The sequence below is a fragment of the Staurois parvus genome, unplaced genomic scaffold, assembly GCF_062004578.1.
Source record: "Staurois parvus isolate SC_StPar_1 unplaced genomic scaffold, SC_StPar_1.0 ptg000572l, whole genome shotgun sequence".
NCBI classification, from domain to species: Eukaryota; Metazoa; Chordata; class Amphibia; order Anura; family Ranidae; genus Staurois; species Staurois parvus.
This window is the reverse complement of record NW_028318368.1, coordinates 846,284-866,044: the sequence shown is the minus strand read 5'-3', so window position 1 is coordinate 866,044 and position 19,761 is coordinate 846,284. Positions and strand designations below refer to the sequence as shown.

The 19,761-nt window shown below is 42.5% G+C and overlaps 1 protein-coding gene across 3 annotated transcripts in view; it reads right to left on the bottom strand.

Annotated features, from left to right (window-relative positions):
- Positions 1-11,110, bottom strand: part of SEC24D (SEC24 homolog D, COPII component) — a 160,858-nt gene extending 149,748 nt beyond the window's left edge. For all 3 annotated transcript variants that reach the window (XM_089691782.1, XM_089691784.1, XM_089691783.1), the window contains exon 1: positions 10,970-11,110. The gene's annotated coding sequence lies outside the window, so the exon portion shown is untranslated. The remainder of the gene's footprint in view (positions 1-10,969) is intronic.
- Positions 11,111-19,761: the final 8,651 nt, after the last annotated feature.

Genomic DNA, 19,761 nt, shown 5'->3' with positions numbered 1-19,761 from the left:
GGGCCCTGAAAGCCAGCACAGATGGGCACTAAAAGCCAGCACACATGGGCACTATTGCCCGCAAAGATGGGCACTGATGGGGCTACACTGATCATCAGGGCACTGATGATCAGCGCCCTAATGATCAGCGTAGATGTCCCCCTGAGAAATGCTGCTTGCCGGCTCTCCACCCCTCACTCTCTGTCAGCGCAAGGAGAGGACTGGCAATACCCGACATTTCCTATTTACACTATGATTAGCTGTGATTGGACACAGCTGGTCACATGGTAAAATGCGGCTCTGATTGGACTTTTACTTGAACACATGATCATCTGGCATGCAAGGGGTGTGGTTCTGGGAGGATGTCCATGGACGCCCTCTCAGGACTAGCCGACCGAGATGTAGCCATTTTTTGGCTATAGCGCGGTTTGGAACTGGTTAAATAATTTTGTACATTTCTTTAGTTACCGTATTTTTCGCTCCATAAGACAAACCTGAACATAAGATGTGCCTAGGTTTTAGAGGAGAAAAACAAGAAAAAAAATATTCTGAACCAATGAACTGCAGACACAGTACAGGGGATGTCCAGAGACTGCGGACACAGTACAGGAGATCACCAGAGACTGCAGACACAGTACAGGAGATGACCAGAGACTGCAGACATAGTACAGGGAATGACCAGAGACTGTGGACATAGTACAGGGAATGACCAGAGACTGCGGACATAGTACAGGGAATGACCAGAGACTGCGGACATAGTACAGGGAATGACCAGAGACTGTGGACATAGTACAGGAGATGACCAGAGACTGCGGACATAGTACAGGAGATGACCAGAGACTGCGGACATAGCACAGGGAATGACCAGAGACTGCGGACATAGTACAGGGAATGACCAGAGACTGTGGACATAGTACAGATGACCAGAGACTGCAGACAGTGCAGGGGATGACCAGAGACTGCAGACAGTAAAGGAGATTACCAGACACTGCGGACCTTTGGGGAGGGAGGGGGAACAGGTACCTGAATTTGACAGGGACCCGCTCCCACTTCCGCTGAGTTGTCCTTCCTTCTTCTTCCCGCGGCGGCTTCTGTGACAGCCGGGTGCCCACTGCGCATGCGCAAGAAGCGCTGCGCTTTGTGAATGGCCCGGCACCTTCTGGGACCTGTCATGTGTCCCAGAAGACACCGGACCATTCACAAAGCGCAGTGCTTCTCACGCATGCGCAGTGGGCACCCGGCTGTCACAGAAGCCACCGCGGGAAGACTGCAGCGCTGGAGCGAGGAACAGGTAGGAGAGAAGAGCTGAGTGGCCGGCCCAATATTCTGACATGGTGGTGGCAGAAATACCGGACCAGCCGCTTTACATTCGCTCCATAAGACGCACTGACATTTTCGCCCCTTTTTTGGGGGGCAAAAAAGGGCGTTTTATGGAGCAAAAAATACAGTATTTCCTAGTTTCCATGCCTAGGCAAATAATGTCATACATCCCAGGAGTCTTCAGGAAGGGAAGAGGGTTTTTTTCAGCTAAGCACAGCCACCTGCATGTCTGAGCTAAGGGCAGAAGGATTCCAGGAAGAAAATGCTACATCATCCGCCCTTACTCAAGATGGCCACAACCAGAAATGCTAGGTGGATGTTTTTCTAAAGCATGGGGACATGCATGGATGGGCAAGTTTACTTTGAATATTAAAAATGAATTAAATAGCATTTTTGGTTTGTGGTGCTCAGACACAGTGTAGTTCTGCCTTTGTCCGACCTCTGTCACGTTTTAATGCTCATAATGCAAAATAGCATAACACACAGAGTGAGCAATGATGCACGTTTTCACTGTGATACTGCAGAATACGCCAGCGCTCCGAGGAAGTCCAGATGAAGACGTTTTATACCAGAATATACAGCAATGTTTCGGGAGCACCATGACTCCCTTTATCAAGGTGACAGAAAGAACTGCTTTGTCTGTCATATTAATAAAGGGGGCCAACGTGCTCCTAAAATGTTGGTGTATGTTCTGCTATAGGACTGGTTCATCTGGACATCACTGGAGTGCTGGCCTTTCTCTGCAGTTTATAGGTTTCTATTGCTGTCTCTGCTGGGGAAATCTTTCTTCACGTCCTGTGTGATCTCTAGAACACAAAAAGAGTTTTGAAACTTCTCCCGGTATTATCTGTCCAGGAAGGGGGGTGGCGGGGGCAGATGCAGCTATGGGAACATGTTACATGTTCCACCCTAACAACGGGTGGAACATGTTCCCAAAGGTGAACTTATCTTTTAACCCCCTAACCCTAAAAAATATATATATATTAAGTAAATTATAAATAATAACAATAATAATTATAAAAATGAAAAAAAAATACCCAAACAAAAAAAATAATTATTATAATTTAATTATTTTGTGTTAGGGTGTTTATTTATTATTGCTTTTTTAATATTTATTATTATTAATAATAATACTTTATTTTAAAAACATTTTAAGGGTTAGGGGGTTATGGCTAGAGGTTAATTATTATTTATTTATTTAGTATTATATATTATTAATTTATTTATGATTATTTTTATTTATTTTACACTTATCTGTTCATTTATTATTATTATTATTATTATTAACGCCCTAACCCTAACAAAAAAATAAATAAATAGACAAAAAATAAAATATTTTTATATTAACCCAAACCCTAACTCCAACCCCTAATCCTAACCCGAACCTGACCTTAACTCTAGCCCCTTACCCTAACAAAAAAAAAGATAATAAATGAATAATATTAAAAAAAAGAAATAAAAGCTGATGGAAAAGCTAAAAATGCTGAAAAACCTAGCAACAAATGATGCAACAGATGATTTTTACTCTCTAATGGCTAATAAAAAAAAACACCAAAGCTCAAAAACACCCGAAGAACACTGTATGAAAACACGCAAAAATCATGCAACAATACGTGCAGAAAATGTGCAAAAACGCTACACTCCAGTGTAAATCCAGCCTAAGGATATGAATGGATGCAGGTCCTTTTACAGCCACCTGCCTATAAACCTAACATGAGTCAGGATTCAGGCTGAAGGAAAATGTTGGAGTTGTCACCACTGAAGGAAAAAACCTGAAGGCTAGGTTGCAGGAAACCCACAATCTGTACCAAAAAAGCAGGCAGCAATAGACCCGCAACTGAACAGTGTGAAGCATTCCATAGGATTTAATGGTCATGCATTTTTTTTGCTTTTTTAATGAAAAAATGGAAGAAAAAGGGATCAGTGTGAAAGCAGTATTAGGCCTGGTTCGATCAATGCGTTTTTTGGTGCTTTTTGCAGAAACACTCTACAGTCCATTTAACATGGTTGCCTGTGGGACATATTCACATCTATGCTTTCTTCAGCTGCTGTGCTTTTGGAAAGGGTCGGGGACTTTTTAAAATACGAAATGGTGTGTTTTTGGTTCAAAAAATGTGTTTTTGATGCAGTTCGCTTTTTTAATCTGCTCAACAACAAACTGGCCAACAAAAACATAAGAAACGCAAAACGCATATAAAAAAGCATGAAAAAAACACACAGCAAAAAGCACCGCAGGAACGGATCATAAGCAAACTGCATAGGTGTGAACCAAGCCTTAAGCTAGGCTCACACCTATGCAGGTTTCTGCATTTTGCAGTGCGTTTCTGCTCTAGCGTTTTTGCATTGTTTTTGATATGTTTTGCATTTCGCTTTTTTTTTTTTCCTTTTTTTTTCTTGTTGCTAGGCAGATTTAAAACACAGCAAAAAGGCAATACATGCTTTTCTGCAGCGTTTCCATTGAAGTCTATAAAACCAAAATAGCTACTTTTTGCGTTCAAAAAAGTCCCTGACCCTTTCCAAAAAACGCACCGGGTAAAAACGCACAGGTGTGAACATTTCCCATAGGAAATCATGTTAAATGGACAGTACTGCGTTTCTTCAAAACGCTGCAAAAAGCTCTTAGGTGTGAACCTAGGGTAAGTGTGTATTCCGTAGAAACAGAAAGCTCTGCGGAAGAAGGGACTCCCCTTCGAAACGCGTCAGCTGAACTTTGGGAGTCTCCCCTCTTGATGTGATTTGCACTGGTCTTGCACTTCAATGTTCCTTTTGGGATTTTATATGCCTGTTATACTGCTTTGTTTGTGAGTATACATCGCATTTTAATAAAATCACAGCTCTTTATTGAGGAAATGCGCAAGGTTGGTGCACTTTCTTTTTGTTTTCACTCTAAATTGTGTATTCTGTTCATGGATCCCCTGCTGCCCAGAACAGACGCTGCTTGTCCAGAAGGGCCCTTGGTTGTCACCAAAAAGTGTCATCCTTGGAAGATCTCCCCTCTGTTCTTCTGGTGACAACTCCAACATTTCTGATTTTCCCATCACATTCAATCCCATCACTTTCAATCCAACTTTCAAGTGACAATGGTGACCTGGTTGCAATAAAAACCTAACATTCCACAGCCTGTCCTGCACTGTCGCCCACAATCAGTATAGAAAGGTGTGCAGCCAAGAGTGGCACTGTATACATCTAGATTACTTTTTTTTTTTGCAATAAAAACCTGACGGGTTCTAATCATTTCTCAATAACAAAAAAAAAAGTTTTAGCATTGTAAACAATTTAAAATATACAAACACCTAGATCAGGGGTGTCTAACCCGTGGCCCAGGGGCCGCATGTGGCCCAACACAGCTATGTATGTGGCCCAACACACAATCAAAAACTTAAAAATTGTCAAACAAAAATGTGACAGTGTATCTTTACTGGACTTTGATACGTTTTATCTTCCTAAAGACAATCCTCCCACGTTTCACAATCACACCTTATTCGTGTCATCAGTGTTCGGCAGTACCTAGATTTGTCAGCAACTATTTTCAAGGATGAAACACAGGAAGGGCAAAATTAGAACCAAAATATCTGATGAGCACCTTGAGCCTGGGTTCACGCTGATGCTGTGTGGAATTTGTACTGGTTTCTGTGCGATTTCCACACCGCATCATAATCGCACCCCGTTCATACGAACCACTGCGCGTGTGTATTTTAAGTTAACGACACCCCGAAATCAGTTTGCAAAACGCAGTGTGATGTGCAGAATCCGATCACATGGGTGTGGACTGAACCTGGGTTCACACTGCTGCGATGCGGAATTTGCACCAGTTATTGTGCGATTTCCGTTCCGCATCATAATCGCACCCCGTTCATACGAACCACTGCAGGTATGTATTTTAAGGTAACGACACCCCGAAATCAGTTTGCAAAACGCAGAGTGATGTGCAGAATCTGATCACATGGGTGTGGACTGAGCCTAGATTCAAACTGATGCGGTGCGGAATTTGCACCAGTTTCTGTGCGATTTCCGCACTGCATCATAATCGCACCCCGTTCATACGAACCACTGCAGGTGTGTACTTTAAGTTAACAACACCCCCAAATCAGTTTGCAAAACGCGGTACTATGTGCAGAATTGAATCGCATGGGTGTGGACTGAGCCTGGGTTCACACTGATGTGGTGCGGAATTCCCACTGGTTTCTGTGCGATTTCCGCTCCACATCATAATCGCACCCCGTTCATACAAACCACTGCAGGTGTGTACTTTAAGTTAACAACACCCCCAAATCAGTTTGCAAAACGCAGTACTATGTGCAGAATTGGATAGCATGGGTGTGGACTGAGCCTGGGTTCACACTGATGTGGTGCGGAATTCCCACTGGTTTCTGTGCGATTTCCGCTCCACATCATAATCGCACCCCGTTCATACAAACCACTGCAGGTGTGTATTTTAAGTTAACAAACCCCCTGAAATCAGTTTGCAAAACGCGGTGTGATGCGCAGAATCGGATCGCATGGGTGTGGACTGAGCCTGGGTTCACAATGCTGCGGTGCAGAATTTGCACCAATTTCTGTGCACATGGGTGTGGACTGAGCCTGGGTTCACACTGATGCGGTGCGGAATTCCCACTGGTTTCTGTGCGATTTCCGCTCCACATCATAATCGCAAACCGTTCATACAAACCACTGCAGGTGTGTATTATAAGTTAACGACACCCCAAAATCAATTTGCAAAACTCGGTGTGATGCGCAGAATCGGATCGCATGGATGTGGACTGAGCCTGGGTTCACAATGCTGCAGTGCGGAATTTGAACCAATTTCTGTGCACATGGGTGTGGACTGAGCCTGGGTTCACACTGATGCGGTGCGGAATTCGCACTGGTTTCTGTGCATTTTCCGCACTGCATCATAATCGCACTCCGTTCATATGAACCACTGCAGGTGTGTATTTTAAGTTAACAACACCCCGAAATCAGTTTGCAAAACGTGGTACGATATGCAGAATCATGAGGTGTCATACATGGGTATGAACATCCATGCGATCCGATTCTGGTGCGGACAAAATGTATCGCTCAAATTGCACTTACAGAAATCGCATGTGATTTGCACAGGAATGCGGTGCAGTTCCTGTGCGAATCACATGCGATTTGCCGCACCACTTCAGCGTGAACCCGGGCTGAGTATTCCTTGAGAATTGCTGCTACATCTATCGAACGGTGTTGAATATTATACTAGTTTTATGTTGTCCTCTTTGACTTGAAGTTTTATTACTCAGATAGGTACCTTATCTACATCAGTGATCAATAACTGCCCGACTTTTCCTGCTCATCAGCTGTTTAACTAGTGTATTCGATGTGTGACCCAAGACAATTCCTCTTCTTCAAATGTGGTCCAGGAAAGTCAAAAGGTTAGACACTCCTGATCTGGGTTTGGTGCATATTGCAGAAACAGACTACAGTCCATTTAAAATGGTTTCCTATGGGACACATTCACATCTGTGCGTTTTCAGACGCTGCGTTGTTGGAAAGGGTCATGGACTTTTTTACCTGCAGCAGATTGTGTTTTGGGTGCAATAGACTTCAATGGAACCACACCAAAAACACAAGTGTTGCGTTTGCTTAATGTGTTTTTTATGCGTTTTGTGGGGGTTTTTATGCCCAAAAGGAAAGTATTGAGTGAGAATTTGATGCAACTTCAATACGACTTTACACTCTCTGACACTCAAGTCACATCAAAGTTGCATCAAAGTAGTGAATGTACATTTTCAAAGTCTCTGCGGCTTTGAAAAGTTTCCTGCACTACACTGTTGCAACTTTCAGTGCCAGAGAGTGTAAAGTCGCATCAAAGTAGTACAGGAACATTTTCAAAGTCTCTGCAACTTTGAAAGGTTCTTGCACTACTCTGATGCAACTTTCAGTGCCAGAAAGTGTAAACTCGCATCAAAGTAGCGCAGGAACATTTTCAAAGTCTCTGAGACTTTGAAAGGTTTTCTGCACTACTTTGATGCGACTGCCAGAGAGTGTAAAATCACATCAAAGCAGTGCAGAAACCGTTACAAAGTCTCTGCGACTTTGAAAAGTTTCCTGCACTACTCTGATGCAACGTTCAGTGCCAGAGAGTGAAAACTTGCATCAAAGTAGTGCAAGAACATTTTCAAAGTCACAGCGACTTTGAACAGGTTCTTTCACTGCTTTTATGCAACTTTCAGTGCCAGAGTGTAAAGTTGCATCAAAGTAGTGCAGGAACATTTTCAAAGTCAAAGCAACTTTGAAAAGTTTTCTGCACTACTTTGATGCAACTGCCAGAGAGTATAGAGTTGCATAAAAGTAGTGCAGAAACCTTTACAAAATCTCTGCAACTTTGAAAAGTTTCCTGCACTACTCTGATGCAACGTTCAGTGCCAGAGAGTGTAAACTTGCATCAAAGTAGTGCAGGAACATATTCAAAGTCACAGAGACTTTAATCAGGTTCTTGAACTACTTTTATGCAACTTTCAGAGCCAGAGAGTGTAAACTCGCATCAAAGTAGTGCAGGAACATTTGCAAAATCTCTGCGAATTTGAAAAGTTTCCTGCACTACTCTGATGCAACTTTCAGTGCCAGAGAGTATAAACTCACATCAAAGTGGTGCAGGAACATTTTCAAAGTCACAGCGACTTTAAACAGGTTTGTGCACTACTTTGATGCAACTTTCAGAGCCAGAGAGTGTAAAGTCACATCAAAGTAGTGCAGGAACATTTGCAAAGTCTCTGCAAATTTGAAAAGTTTCCTGCGCTACTCTGATGCAACTTTCAGTGCCAGAGAGTGTAAACTCGCATCAAAGTGGTGCAGGAACATTTTTAAAGTCACAGCGACTTTAAACAGGTTCCTGCACTACTTTGATGCAACTTTCAGTGCCAGAGAGTGTAAACTCGCATCAAAGTAGTTCAGGAACATTTCCAAAGTCACAGCGACTTTAAACAGGTTCCTGCACTATTTGATGCAACATTCAGTGCCAGAGAGTGTAAACTCGCATCAAAGTAGTGCAGGAACATTTCCAATGTTGCAGCGACTTTGAAAAGGTTCCTGCACTATTTCGATGCCACTTTGATTGCCAGAGAGTGTAAAGTCACATCAAAGTAGTGCAGAAACCTTTACAAAGTCTATGCGAATTTGAAAAGTTTACTGCACTACTTTGATGCAACTTTGAGTGCCAGAGAGTGTAAAGTTGCACTCCATACTTTCCTATTAGCAAAAATAAATGAAAAATGCATAACAAACGCAGAAGAAAAACGCATCAATCACAACACGCATAGCTGTGAACCAGACCTAACCATATATCCATAACATTCAATACATGCAATAATTCAATAAAAGCTGCGCCTCATTTCTGGTGTTAATTGCTCTTGGTAATGTGTTCAAATGTAAAAAATCATCAGCTTTGGTTCTGACAGCGACTCGTGAGCCATAGGTAGTCCTAATTGGCTCCACCTCTACCATGTGGTAACACCTGCACCAAATTCTATAAAACACCGACAGTTCAAATCTTATGAAAGTAGACCAAAGTAAGAAAGCAGTAGAAAGTAATGAAGACCACCTTTCTCTGGGCGTACAGGGACAGAATGCGTTCTCAGAGTGGCGCAGCCGGTGCTAGATTCAAGCAGTAGACAGTACAGGAATTTGGTGCACATCGTGCCACTTTTAGAATGCATTCCCAAAATCTGTCTGTGCCTGTCCTTCTGAAACCCAGGGACAGTCTTTTCATGACAGGCCACCAACAGGCATGATAAAAGAGCCATCTTCACAACCCTGGGAAATGGTGGCCATACACAGAACCATTTTTTTATACAATCATATTTTCGATTGGTTTACCAGCTGATTGGAAATATAATTGGAAGATCCTAAAAAGTTGCTGCACGTGCCAAACACCTAATGATTGCATCAAAATATTTACTTTCCTATGATCGGATTTTCCAATTAGAAAAGTTTTGATGAGACTGATTGAAGACACAGGGTGCGTCTTTTGGATAATTGGTAGATCCGATCATATTGTCTGATTCTTTGTCCTGTGTATGTCCATCATAAGCCAGTGATGGAGGATGGGGTCACTCATGCACTGTTCTCTGTGTAGAATGAGCTCCACATGTGGCTGATCTCTCCTGTATATAAACAGGTGTCATGTGACATACATGAGGTGTCATTTATAGAACACACATGTGATGTCATGTATAGTACATGAGATGTCATGTATTAAACAAACGTGATGTCATGTACATGAGATGTCATATATAGAATACACGTGATGTCATGTATAGTACATAAGATGTCATGTATAGAACACACGTGATGACATGTCTAGAACATACATGTGATGTCATGTAATAGTACATGAGATGTCATGTATAGAACACACATGTGATCTCATGTATAGAACACACATGAGATGTCATGTATAGAACACACGAGATGTCATGTATAGAACACACATGAGATGTCATGTACAGTACATGAGATGTCATGTATAGAACATACATATGATGTCATGTATAATACATGAGATGTCATGTATAGAACACACATGAGATGTCACGTAAGTACATGTGATGCCATGTCTAGAACACATGATGTCATGAATAGAACACACATGTGATGTCATGTATGGTACATGTCATGTCATGTCTAGAACACACATGATATGTCATGTATAGTAAATGTGATGTCATGTCTAGAATACACATGTAATGTCATGTATAGAAAACACGTGATGTCATACCTAGAACACACATGTGATGTCATGTATAGACCACACATGAGATGTCAGGTATAGTACATGTGATGTCATGTATAGAACACGCATGAGATGTCAAGTATAGTACATGTAATGTAATGTCTAGAACACACGAGATGTCATATATAGTATATGTCATGTCATGTCTAGAACACACTTGTAATGTCATGTATAGAACACACGTGTGATGTCATGAATAGTACATGTGATGTCATGTCTAGAACACACATGTGATGTTATGTATATAACACATGTGATGTCATACCTAGAACACACATGTGATGTCATGAATAGAACACATGAGATGTAATGTATAGTACACACATGAGATGTAATGTATAGTACATGTCATGTCTAGAACACACATGTAATGTTATGTAAATAACACATGTGATGTCATACCTAGAACACACATGTGATGTCATGAATAGAACACATGAGATGTAAAGTATAGTACACACATGAGATGTAATGTTTAGTACACACATGAGATGTAATGTATAGTACATGTCATGTCTAGAACACACATGTAATGTTATGTATATAACACATGTGATGTCATACCTAGAACACACATGTGATGTCATGAATAGAACACATGAGATGTAAAGTATAGTACACACGAGATGTAATGTATAGTACATGTCATGTCTAGAACACACATGTAATGTTATGTATATAACACATGTGATGTCATACCTAGAACACACGTGATGTCATGAATAGAACACATGAGATGTAATGTGTAGTACACACGTGAGATGTAATGTATAGTACATGTCATGTCTAGAACACACATGTGAAGCTGTGAGCCATCAGAAGCAGAGCTGTCACCCCATGTTCCTCTAGTGACACGTCTGCTCGCTCTCACCTTTGCCATCCCTGCCCCCCCATTATCTGTGTGTCTATAGGGCTTACCTGTCCGGCAGTGACGTCCCTGCGCTCCCCGGTCTACTTCTATGGAAGTTGTAGCGGAGCCGGCGGCACAGGCAGCAGCAGGCAGAGGGGAGCGAGCTCTGCCACGTCAGACAGCCACAGCTAGAGCACAGGCGCGTGCCCGCCGACTCTCACTGTCCGGACGGGGGCGTGCCCGTCATCTGTTCCTTCCACCTGATCGGGCGCGCGCTCCACGTCACCACTGAGTCCCAGCCTAGCCTGGCCTAGAAGAGGTCCTGTGTTCAGGGATCAGGGAGGATGAGGAACCACATCAAGAGTGTGTGGGTCCGGCTTTAGGACGTCAGTGACTGGAAAAAGCAAGCAGCAAGTGAAGTCAGAGTTCAAGCTGAACTCTAGGAAACAAAATAATTCTCCCTTGTATACTGCTCCAAAAAATTAAAGGAACACATCAGATCGCAATGGGGAAGATATCATGCTGAATATCTATACTGATATGGGCTGGGTAAGGTGTTAGGAACTCATGCCCCATCATTTGATGGAAATTGTCAACCTACAGAGGACTGAATTCAAAGACACCCTGAAAACCAAAGTGATAAAACGATGCAGCAGGCTAGTCCATTTTACTGAAATGTCATTGCAGCAACTCAAAATGGTACTCAGTAGTTTGTATGATCCCCACAGGCTTGTATGTATGCCTGACAACATCAGGGCATGCGCCTAATGAGACAACAGATGGTGTCCTGGGGTATTTCCTCCCAGATCTGGACCAGGGCATCACAGCTCCTGGACAGTCTGAGGTACAACCTGGCAGTGTCAGATAGACTGGAACATGATATCCTAGAGTTGTTCTATTGGATTTAGGTCAGGCGAGCGTGGGAGCCATTCAGTGGTATCAATAACTTCATCTTCCAGGAACTGCCTGCATACTCTCACCACATGAGGCCGGCCTTGTCGTGCACCAGGAGGAACCCAGGACCCACTGCACCAGCGTAGGATCTGACAATGGGTCCAAGGATTTCATCCTGATACCTAATGGCAGTCAGGGTGCCATTGTCTATCCTGTAGAGGTCTGTGCGTCCCTCCATAGATATGTCTCCCCAGACCATCACTGACCCACCACCAAAACGGTCATGCTGAACAATGTTACAGGCAACATAATGTTCTCCCTTTCATGTCTATCACGTGCTCAGGGTGAACCTGCTCTCATCTGTGAAAAGCACAGGGTGGCAGTGGCGGACCTGCCAATTCTGGTGTTCAAGGGCACGTGCCAATTGAGCTCTGTGGTGCCGGGCAGTGAGCACAGGGCCCATTAGAGGACGTCGGGCCCTCAGGCTACCCTCATGAAGTCTGTTTCTGATTGTTTGATCAGAGACATTCACACCAGTGGCCTGCTGGAGGTCATTTTGTAGGGCTTTGGCAATGCTTATCCTGTTCCTCCTTGCACAAAGGAACAGATACCTGTCCTCCTGATGGGTTAAGGACCTTCTACGGCCCTGTCCAGCTCTCCTGGAGGAACTGCCTGTCTCCTGTTATCTCCTCCATGCTCTTGGGACTGTGCTGGGACACTCAGCAAACCTTCTGACAATGGCACATATTGATGTGTTATCCTGGAGGAGTTGGACTTCCTATGCAACCTCTGTAGGGTCAGCTGAAACTGATTAACAACCCCCTATACTACTTGCCCACTTGTCCTCCAGAGGATTTACCCCCCTTTCTGACCAGGCCATTTTTTGTGTTACAACGCTGCATTACTTTAACTGACAATTGTGTGGTCATGTAACGCTGCACCCAAATTAAATTTACGTCCTTTTTTTCCACAAATAGAGCTTTCTTTTGGTGGTATTTGTTTTTTATTTTTTGCACTGTAAAAAAAAATCAAATGTCATCATAAATTGAAGCCAAAATATATTCTGCTCCAGGTCTTTGCTAAAAAAAAATCCAAATACGTGTAAATTAATTGGTTTACGTGAAAGTTAGATCATTTACAAATGGCGGTGTATATATACTGGATTTTTTTTTCTACTAGTAATGGCAGTGATCAGTGATTTATAGCGGGACTGCGGCCGGCATTCTGAAACTGGGGGGAGCTGAGTTGGTGTCACTGAAATCCTCAATGACGCCAATACAGTGATCAGTGCTAATAAAAAGCACTGACACTGTACTAATGGCACTGGGCAGGAAGGGGTTAACATCTGGGTTGATCAAAGGGTTAACTGTGTGCTGTGTGTGGTTTTTTTATGGGGCTGTGTGTGTGCTTTCCACTGTAAGTACACTGCTTTGTATGGCTCTGCTATGCACAGCCATACAAAGCAGTGTGCAGGAGCCAACAGGGGAGAGAACTGTATTGTTTAAATACAGTTCTCTCTTCCCGTCCGTATTACTCGGCGATCACCGGGTGCCAGCGAGTAATGGTGGCGCGTGTAGGGTGCTTGTGCAGCTCGCATGTGCCCCCTACCTGGAAATGCAGAATCACGTGTATATATATATATATATATATGAGATTTTGCGCACCCCTGCCGCCCTATAGCAGTATTTCTGCTATAGGGCAGCGGTAAAGTGGTAGTGAAGCTTATCTGCTTAGTTGTACCTACAGGTTAGCCTAAATCATGGCTTACCTGTAGGTACAGTAAATATCTCCTAAACGTGCACCATTTAGGATACATGTTCTATAGTAGAAGCCAGTGACATCACCGGCACACTGCACTCACAATGGACAGCGTGTTGTCCATTAAGAGCCTTGCCATGGTCAAGACTCCAGTGCATATGCGCAGGAATGATGTCATCTCGGCTCGGCCAGTCAAATAGCCGAAGTCCACAATCATGAACCTTTTTTACTAAAAATTCACAAAGTATTTATACCACACAAAATCAGATAACAGCTTGATCACATTATTGTGAACAATATAAACTTTAAGAGGGTAATAACTGTATGGCTAGTTCTGGGGGGGCGTCATATGACATCCTCCCGTGATCACTTCCTGCGCGCCCCCTGGCGGCACGCATTAAGAAGTGTAGGTGATCGCTGTGTCCCTTGGACACAGTGCATCACAGATAGAGGTAAAGGGCCAATCACAGTGGCTCTTTATCTCGTGATCGTTCTGTCCAATGGGCGAGCGATCACTTTTTAATAAAGCAGGGTCGTGCCTGGGGAGGCTCTTTCTTCCTTTGCTACACGGTGAGTATTTCTTCTGTACTGTGCCCTACAGTGCACATCACTGCCTCTTCAGTGCCCAATAGTGCCTCATAAGTGCCCTATACTTTTTTGTCACATGCCTGATGAAGGGGTCCTGCGAGACTCCGAAACGTTGCCTTGCTGTAACTATGTGATCGTTCATTAAAACTTTTGGACCCATATTGGTGATCCTCAGTGTGCTGATGACATTTTCCCTTGCTAATTCTGTTCGGTTCCAGCCGATGGTCGCTGCAGCACCCACTTATACACACAGCCATTTTTAATGCAGGAACGTGTGCGTTTGGATTGTACACTTGCCATGATTGGCTGTCACAGTGGTCACATGATCAGAAAGCTCCCGATCACAAGGAGCGACTGGGAGCTTTCTGTCAGGCGCAGGTAACTGTTCTGGGAGCGCGCAGGGCGCGCACTCTCAGCATGCTTGTTTGCATTTGGGTACACAAATATGAGGCCTCTCAGCGTCAAGGCCTACCCACCAAGAGGCCACATATTCGTGTACTGTCGGCGCAAAGGGGTTAAACAGTAATATCAGTACACCTAACAGTGCATCTAATGAACAGATAGCAACTAACAGTAACCTAATTATACAATGATCTAATTAGCAATAAGCTAATCAACAGCCAGGCACCTAGGACAGCTTTGATTAAACGCATGATGAGAATATCGGACAAATGATTGTCCATTTTTTTTTCCATGCTAGTCTCCATATCAAAAATGAAGAGGTTACTCAAGTTCCGTAAATTCTTGTATGACAGAATAAAAATTCAGAAGTGATGTATTTTCGTACAAAAACTGTACTGCTTAGATGAAAATCGTAAAATCTGGTATCGTACAAGAAATGTTGTCCTGCTTGTCCCTTCAAATAATTTCGGACGAAAGCTGTGTACTAACAATCAGATTATCGTACAATTGCTTTGAAAGTGGTATTGTTCGTACGATTTTCTGATCGTGTATTCCAGACTTTAGTCAGGGAGCCCACCCCAGACAGTCTGGCAACAAGTTCAAAGCCCTGGATACACAAAGTATATTACACATGCTGTCTTTCAGGTGTTTGGCTTTCACATGTGCAATCTGTCCACTAGAAACGTCATCATAAGACAAGACTCATACAATGTTCCAGCAGTCTGATAAAGTGTAATTAATTTATGTTCATAGATTTCTTGAGCGAGATTGCTGGTAAATATTTCTGTCTCAAGTGGAGGAGTTTCTCCAACCCAGTCTGCAAGAGGACCACCATATTTACTCTGACCATTAACCTGTACAAGATTATATTACATATTACACCTTTCCATCCACTCCAGAAGGGAAGATTTATTGTCTTTATTCAGAGAATAAATCCAAGCCTCGCTCTCAGTGTTCATCACGTTGTTGTCCATCATTAGAGAATGATCTGTTCTCTACATGGGATCAGAGGCTGAACTGAGCTCTTTTCCATGGTCTGGCTGGGAGAAACAGACAAAATCCCAGGTTTCCTCCATGGCCCATAATCAGTGGGTAGAGGCTGGCCCCTAGTCCCCTCCAAAAGACCCTTTTCCAGTTGGGCCTGATATATATATATATATAAAGATCTTTTTGCTCTACACCTGGCCACTCTGGTGCATTGCACAAACATTATCACATGTCTGAACGGGCTGTCAATGCACCAGGGAGGAAAAAAAGGTACCTGCATGTTATTTTCAACTCAGTGCACCAAAAAGCATGCCAACATGATACCATGCCTTGCAATGCATGTAGCAAGGTAGCACACTATTGTTGGGTGCTCCACCACAGGGTTCATTGGGGTACCATTTAAAGCCCAACTCCAACATCTGGTTTGAAAAAAATTCTGTCCAAATGCTCATTTTACTCACCTGAAGCCACTGCCATGTTGCCCTCTTCTGTTTACTTCTGGGGACCTTCTTTGGGTGATCTTATCACTGCCTACATGATGTAGACATCTGCTATTGGTTGAGAGGACACTTCCAACAAACAAGTCTTCTCTAATGGGCTCCAGAGGCAGGAGAACTCACAAGGTGAGGGGACCAGTGCTCAAAAATATAATGAGAGGGAAAAAATATCCAGTCACCAGAAATTAGCTTGGCTTAACTGTGACTTTGATCCATTACATTGCAGGATGGCTTAAATAGAGGTGTTTTGAATAAAAACTGAGGATAAAGGTAATTGATGCACAATGCAATATTTATATATCATTTTGCCTGAAGTGGGGTCTTGAATGTATGCATGGTAGCATATTACCATGCATTGCAGTGTGCTGCAGCACAAATTTCACTGGGGTACAGTGCCGAATTTATAAAGGGGCAATTGCCCCCCTCAGAGGGCCGCTACCCTCGCTCCCCAGAACCAGACACCCTCTATTTAAAGAAAAGTGAAAGTTATAAAATTAGCTGTTATTATTTAAAAAATTAACAAAGTGTATATGGGCATCAGGCTAGTAGTCATTGTGTGACAGGTTGTTTCTGGGAAGTTGGTAGAAGATTTCTAACTTTCCAGCAGATTGGCTCTCACATGGCTGAAGTACTGGTAGAATTTCTAGAAAAAGAAGGCATTAATTCTGAAGACTGCAGAGGGCAGTCCTATGACAATGCCAGTAATATGTATGGTCATTGCTCAGAAATGCAGGCCAACAAACAGATGGGCAAATCTAATGAAGTATTTGAAAGGAAAGAGGCCTAATTGTGAAGTCTCTTCGGACATTTGTTGGTCAGCTGATGCTACTGAAGCCCATATAGATGGATACAACACTTTTTGAAATACTGTCAGAGATTTTGTGACTTGGAACAAACACATGAAGCAAGGCATGAAGCTCAGCTAAGATTTGAAACATAATTCTTGTACAGTTCAACAGTACAAGTAAAGCGTTCCAAGGTGTTGACGCTGACCTGAAAAAGCTGATGGATCTAATTGATTCTCTAGAAAAGTTTCTGGAATCACTTTGAGATAGGTATGAACTGAATGCCAGGATCCTCTGTGGCAATGCAGACTGCAAATCTACTACTGGCAGGTCAACAAAGGGAAACAAGCGATATGATGCAAATCCAACATCAGTCTCAGAGGACATATTTTTTTCTCTCAGAGAAAAATTCAGATGTAAAACTTTCAATGTTATTTTAGATCAATGTTCTGTTGCCTTATGAGAGTGCAAGGAAGTATACTAATCAGTGTATGATAGGTTCAAAGTGAACAGTGTACTTATCTAGTCTACAGTACCTGACCCAGAGAACAAACTGGGGCTAAGAAACGTATTAGTGCTTTCCCTCGAGAATTCAGTAGTGTTTCTATTGAAGAAATTGTCCAGTTTGCAGTCTTTGCCAAGCTCCAGTCATGTCTCATGCCATCTCAACAGACATTTTATTTAGCAGCACAGTGATGTAGTGGTTAGTACTCTCACCTAGCAACACTAGGGTTGTCGGTTCAAATCCCAACAGCAGCCCTACCTGCTTGGAGTTTGCATGTTTTTCCCTGTTCCTGCGTGGTTTTTCTCCCACATGCCAAAAAGACATGCTGGTAGGTTAATTGGATCCTGTCTAAATTGGCTCTATTATATGTACTGTATGTATGAATGTGAGTTAGGGACCTTAGACTGTAAGCTCCTTGAGGGCAGGGACTGATGTGAATGTACAATATACTGTATATGCGTAAACCACTGTGTAAATTGAATAAGTATAAATCAGCACACATATATACAGTCAGGTCCATAAATATTGGGACATCGACACAATTCTAACATTTTTGGCTCTATACACCACCACAATGGATTTGAAATTAAACGAACAAGATGTGCTTTAACCTTTTATCTGCTCATTGTAATTGGGATAATGAGGGAATAACACACACCTGGCCATGGAACAGCTGAGAAGCCAATTGTCCCATTACTTTTGGTCCCTTAATAAGTGGGAGGCACATATGCAAACTGTTGTAATTCCTACACCGTTCACCTGATTTGGATGTAAATACCCTCAAATTAAAGCTGACACTCTGCAGTTAAAGCACATCTTGTTTGTTTCATTTCAAATCCATCGTGGTGGTGTATAGAGCCAAAAATGTTAGAATTGTGTCGATGTCCCAATATTTATGGACCTGACTGTATATAAAATCCTCAAAGATCCCTTAAAGTCATATCAATATCCTTCCCCTGAAGTACTAATAAAATATATATTCATTGACTTAAACCCAAAAACCCACAATTATAGTGAAAAGATCAAAACCCAAAGAGATTACCCAAAAAATGTGTAAATTGACAGCGCTATATAAGCACCTGTAATAATAAATGCATGGCTTGCTGATACCTTTCCAGATGTTAGGCTTGATTCGCACCTATTCAGTTTGATTTTGATCCCTTTCAGCAGTGCTTTTTGTGGTGCATTTCTGCACACGAGTCTTTGACACATTTTGCGTATTCTATGCTTTTTTTTTTGCCAATTTGTTGTTCGGCAGATTAAAAAACACAAAAGGCTTCAAAATGCATCAAAAGTGCACTGCACACTTTTTTGCAGCATCTCCATTGAAGTCTATTGAACCAAAAAGGCACTAATTGTGTTTAAAAAAGTCCCTAACCCTTTCCAGAAATGCAGCAGATGAAAACAGCATAGATGTAAACGTGTCCCATAGGAAACCATGTTAAATGGACTGCAATGCATCTCTGCAAAAAGCACCAAAAACGGATAGGTGTGAACTGGGCCTAAGAACTATTTAACCCTTGGTTCACACCTATACGTTTTTTAGTGCATTTTGGAGAAATGCGTTACAGTCCATTTGACATGGTTTCCTATGGATCTAGTTCACATCTGTGTGTTTTGAGCTGGTGTATTTTTTTGGAAAGGGTCAGGGTCTTTTTTTCCCATAGCAGATTGCGTTTTGTAATGGACTTCAATGGACCTGAACCAAGTGTTGCTTTTTTTATGCGTTTTGCAAGTTTTTTTGCTAATAGGAAAGTATGCCAGTTCTGTTCATGTAGTGCAACTTTGATGCCATTTTACACTGTCTGGCACTCAAGTAGCATCAAAGTCGCATCAAAGTAGTGCAGGTATCTTTATGTGTCCAAAGTCACATGTTATGGTTAAATACTAGGGTTAAGGGTTAAAAGTTAGGGTTAAGGACTAAAGTTAGGGTTAAATGTTAAGGTTAAGGGTTAGGGTTAAATGTTAAGGTTAAGGGTTAGGGTTAAATGTTAGGGTTAGTGGTAGTTGTTAAGGTTAGTGGTGCCTAACCCTAAAGGCAATGCTAACCCTAACAATTACCACTATAGTAATCCCCTCCAAGCAACAGTAGATCCCCCCAGCAACAATGAACCTCCACAACAAAATACCACTTCAGCAACAATAGACCCCCATCAGCAACAACAGATCTCCCAGCAGTAAACATTATTAGTCTCTCCAGCAGCCAGCAACAATAGACCCGTCCCTCAACAGTAGATGCTTTCCAGCAACAATAGACTCTCCAGTGACCATAGAAACCCCAGCAGCTAGCAGAATAGACCTTTCAGCACACCCCGGCAACCCTTGCCATTTCATACATTTAGTGCTAGAGGGGCCAGAACTATGTTCTCCCATGATAATGCTGAAAAAATGCCCTGCCCCTATCTTTTCTTTAAAGCTGAGCTCCACCCAAAAGGGGAAGTTCC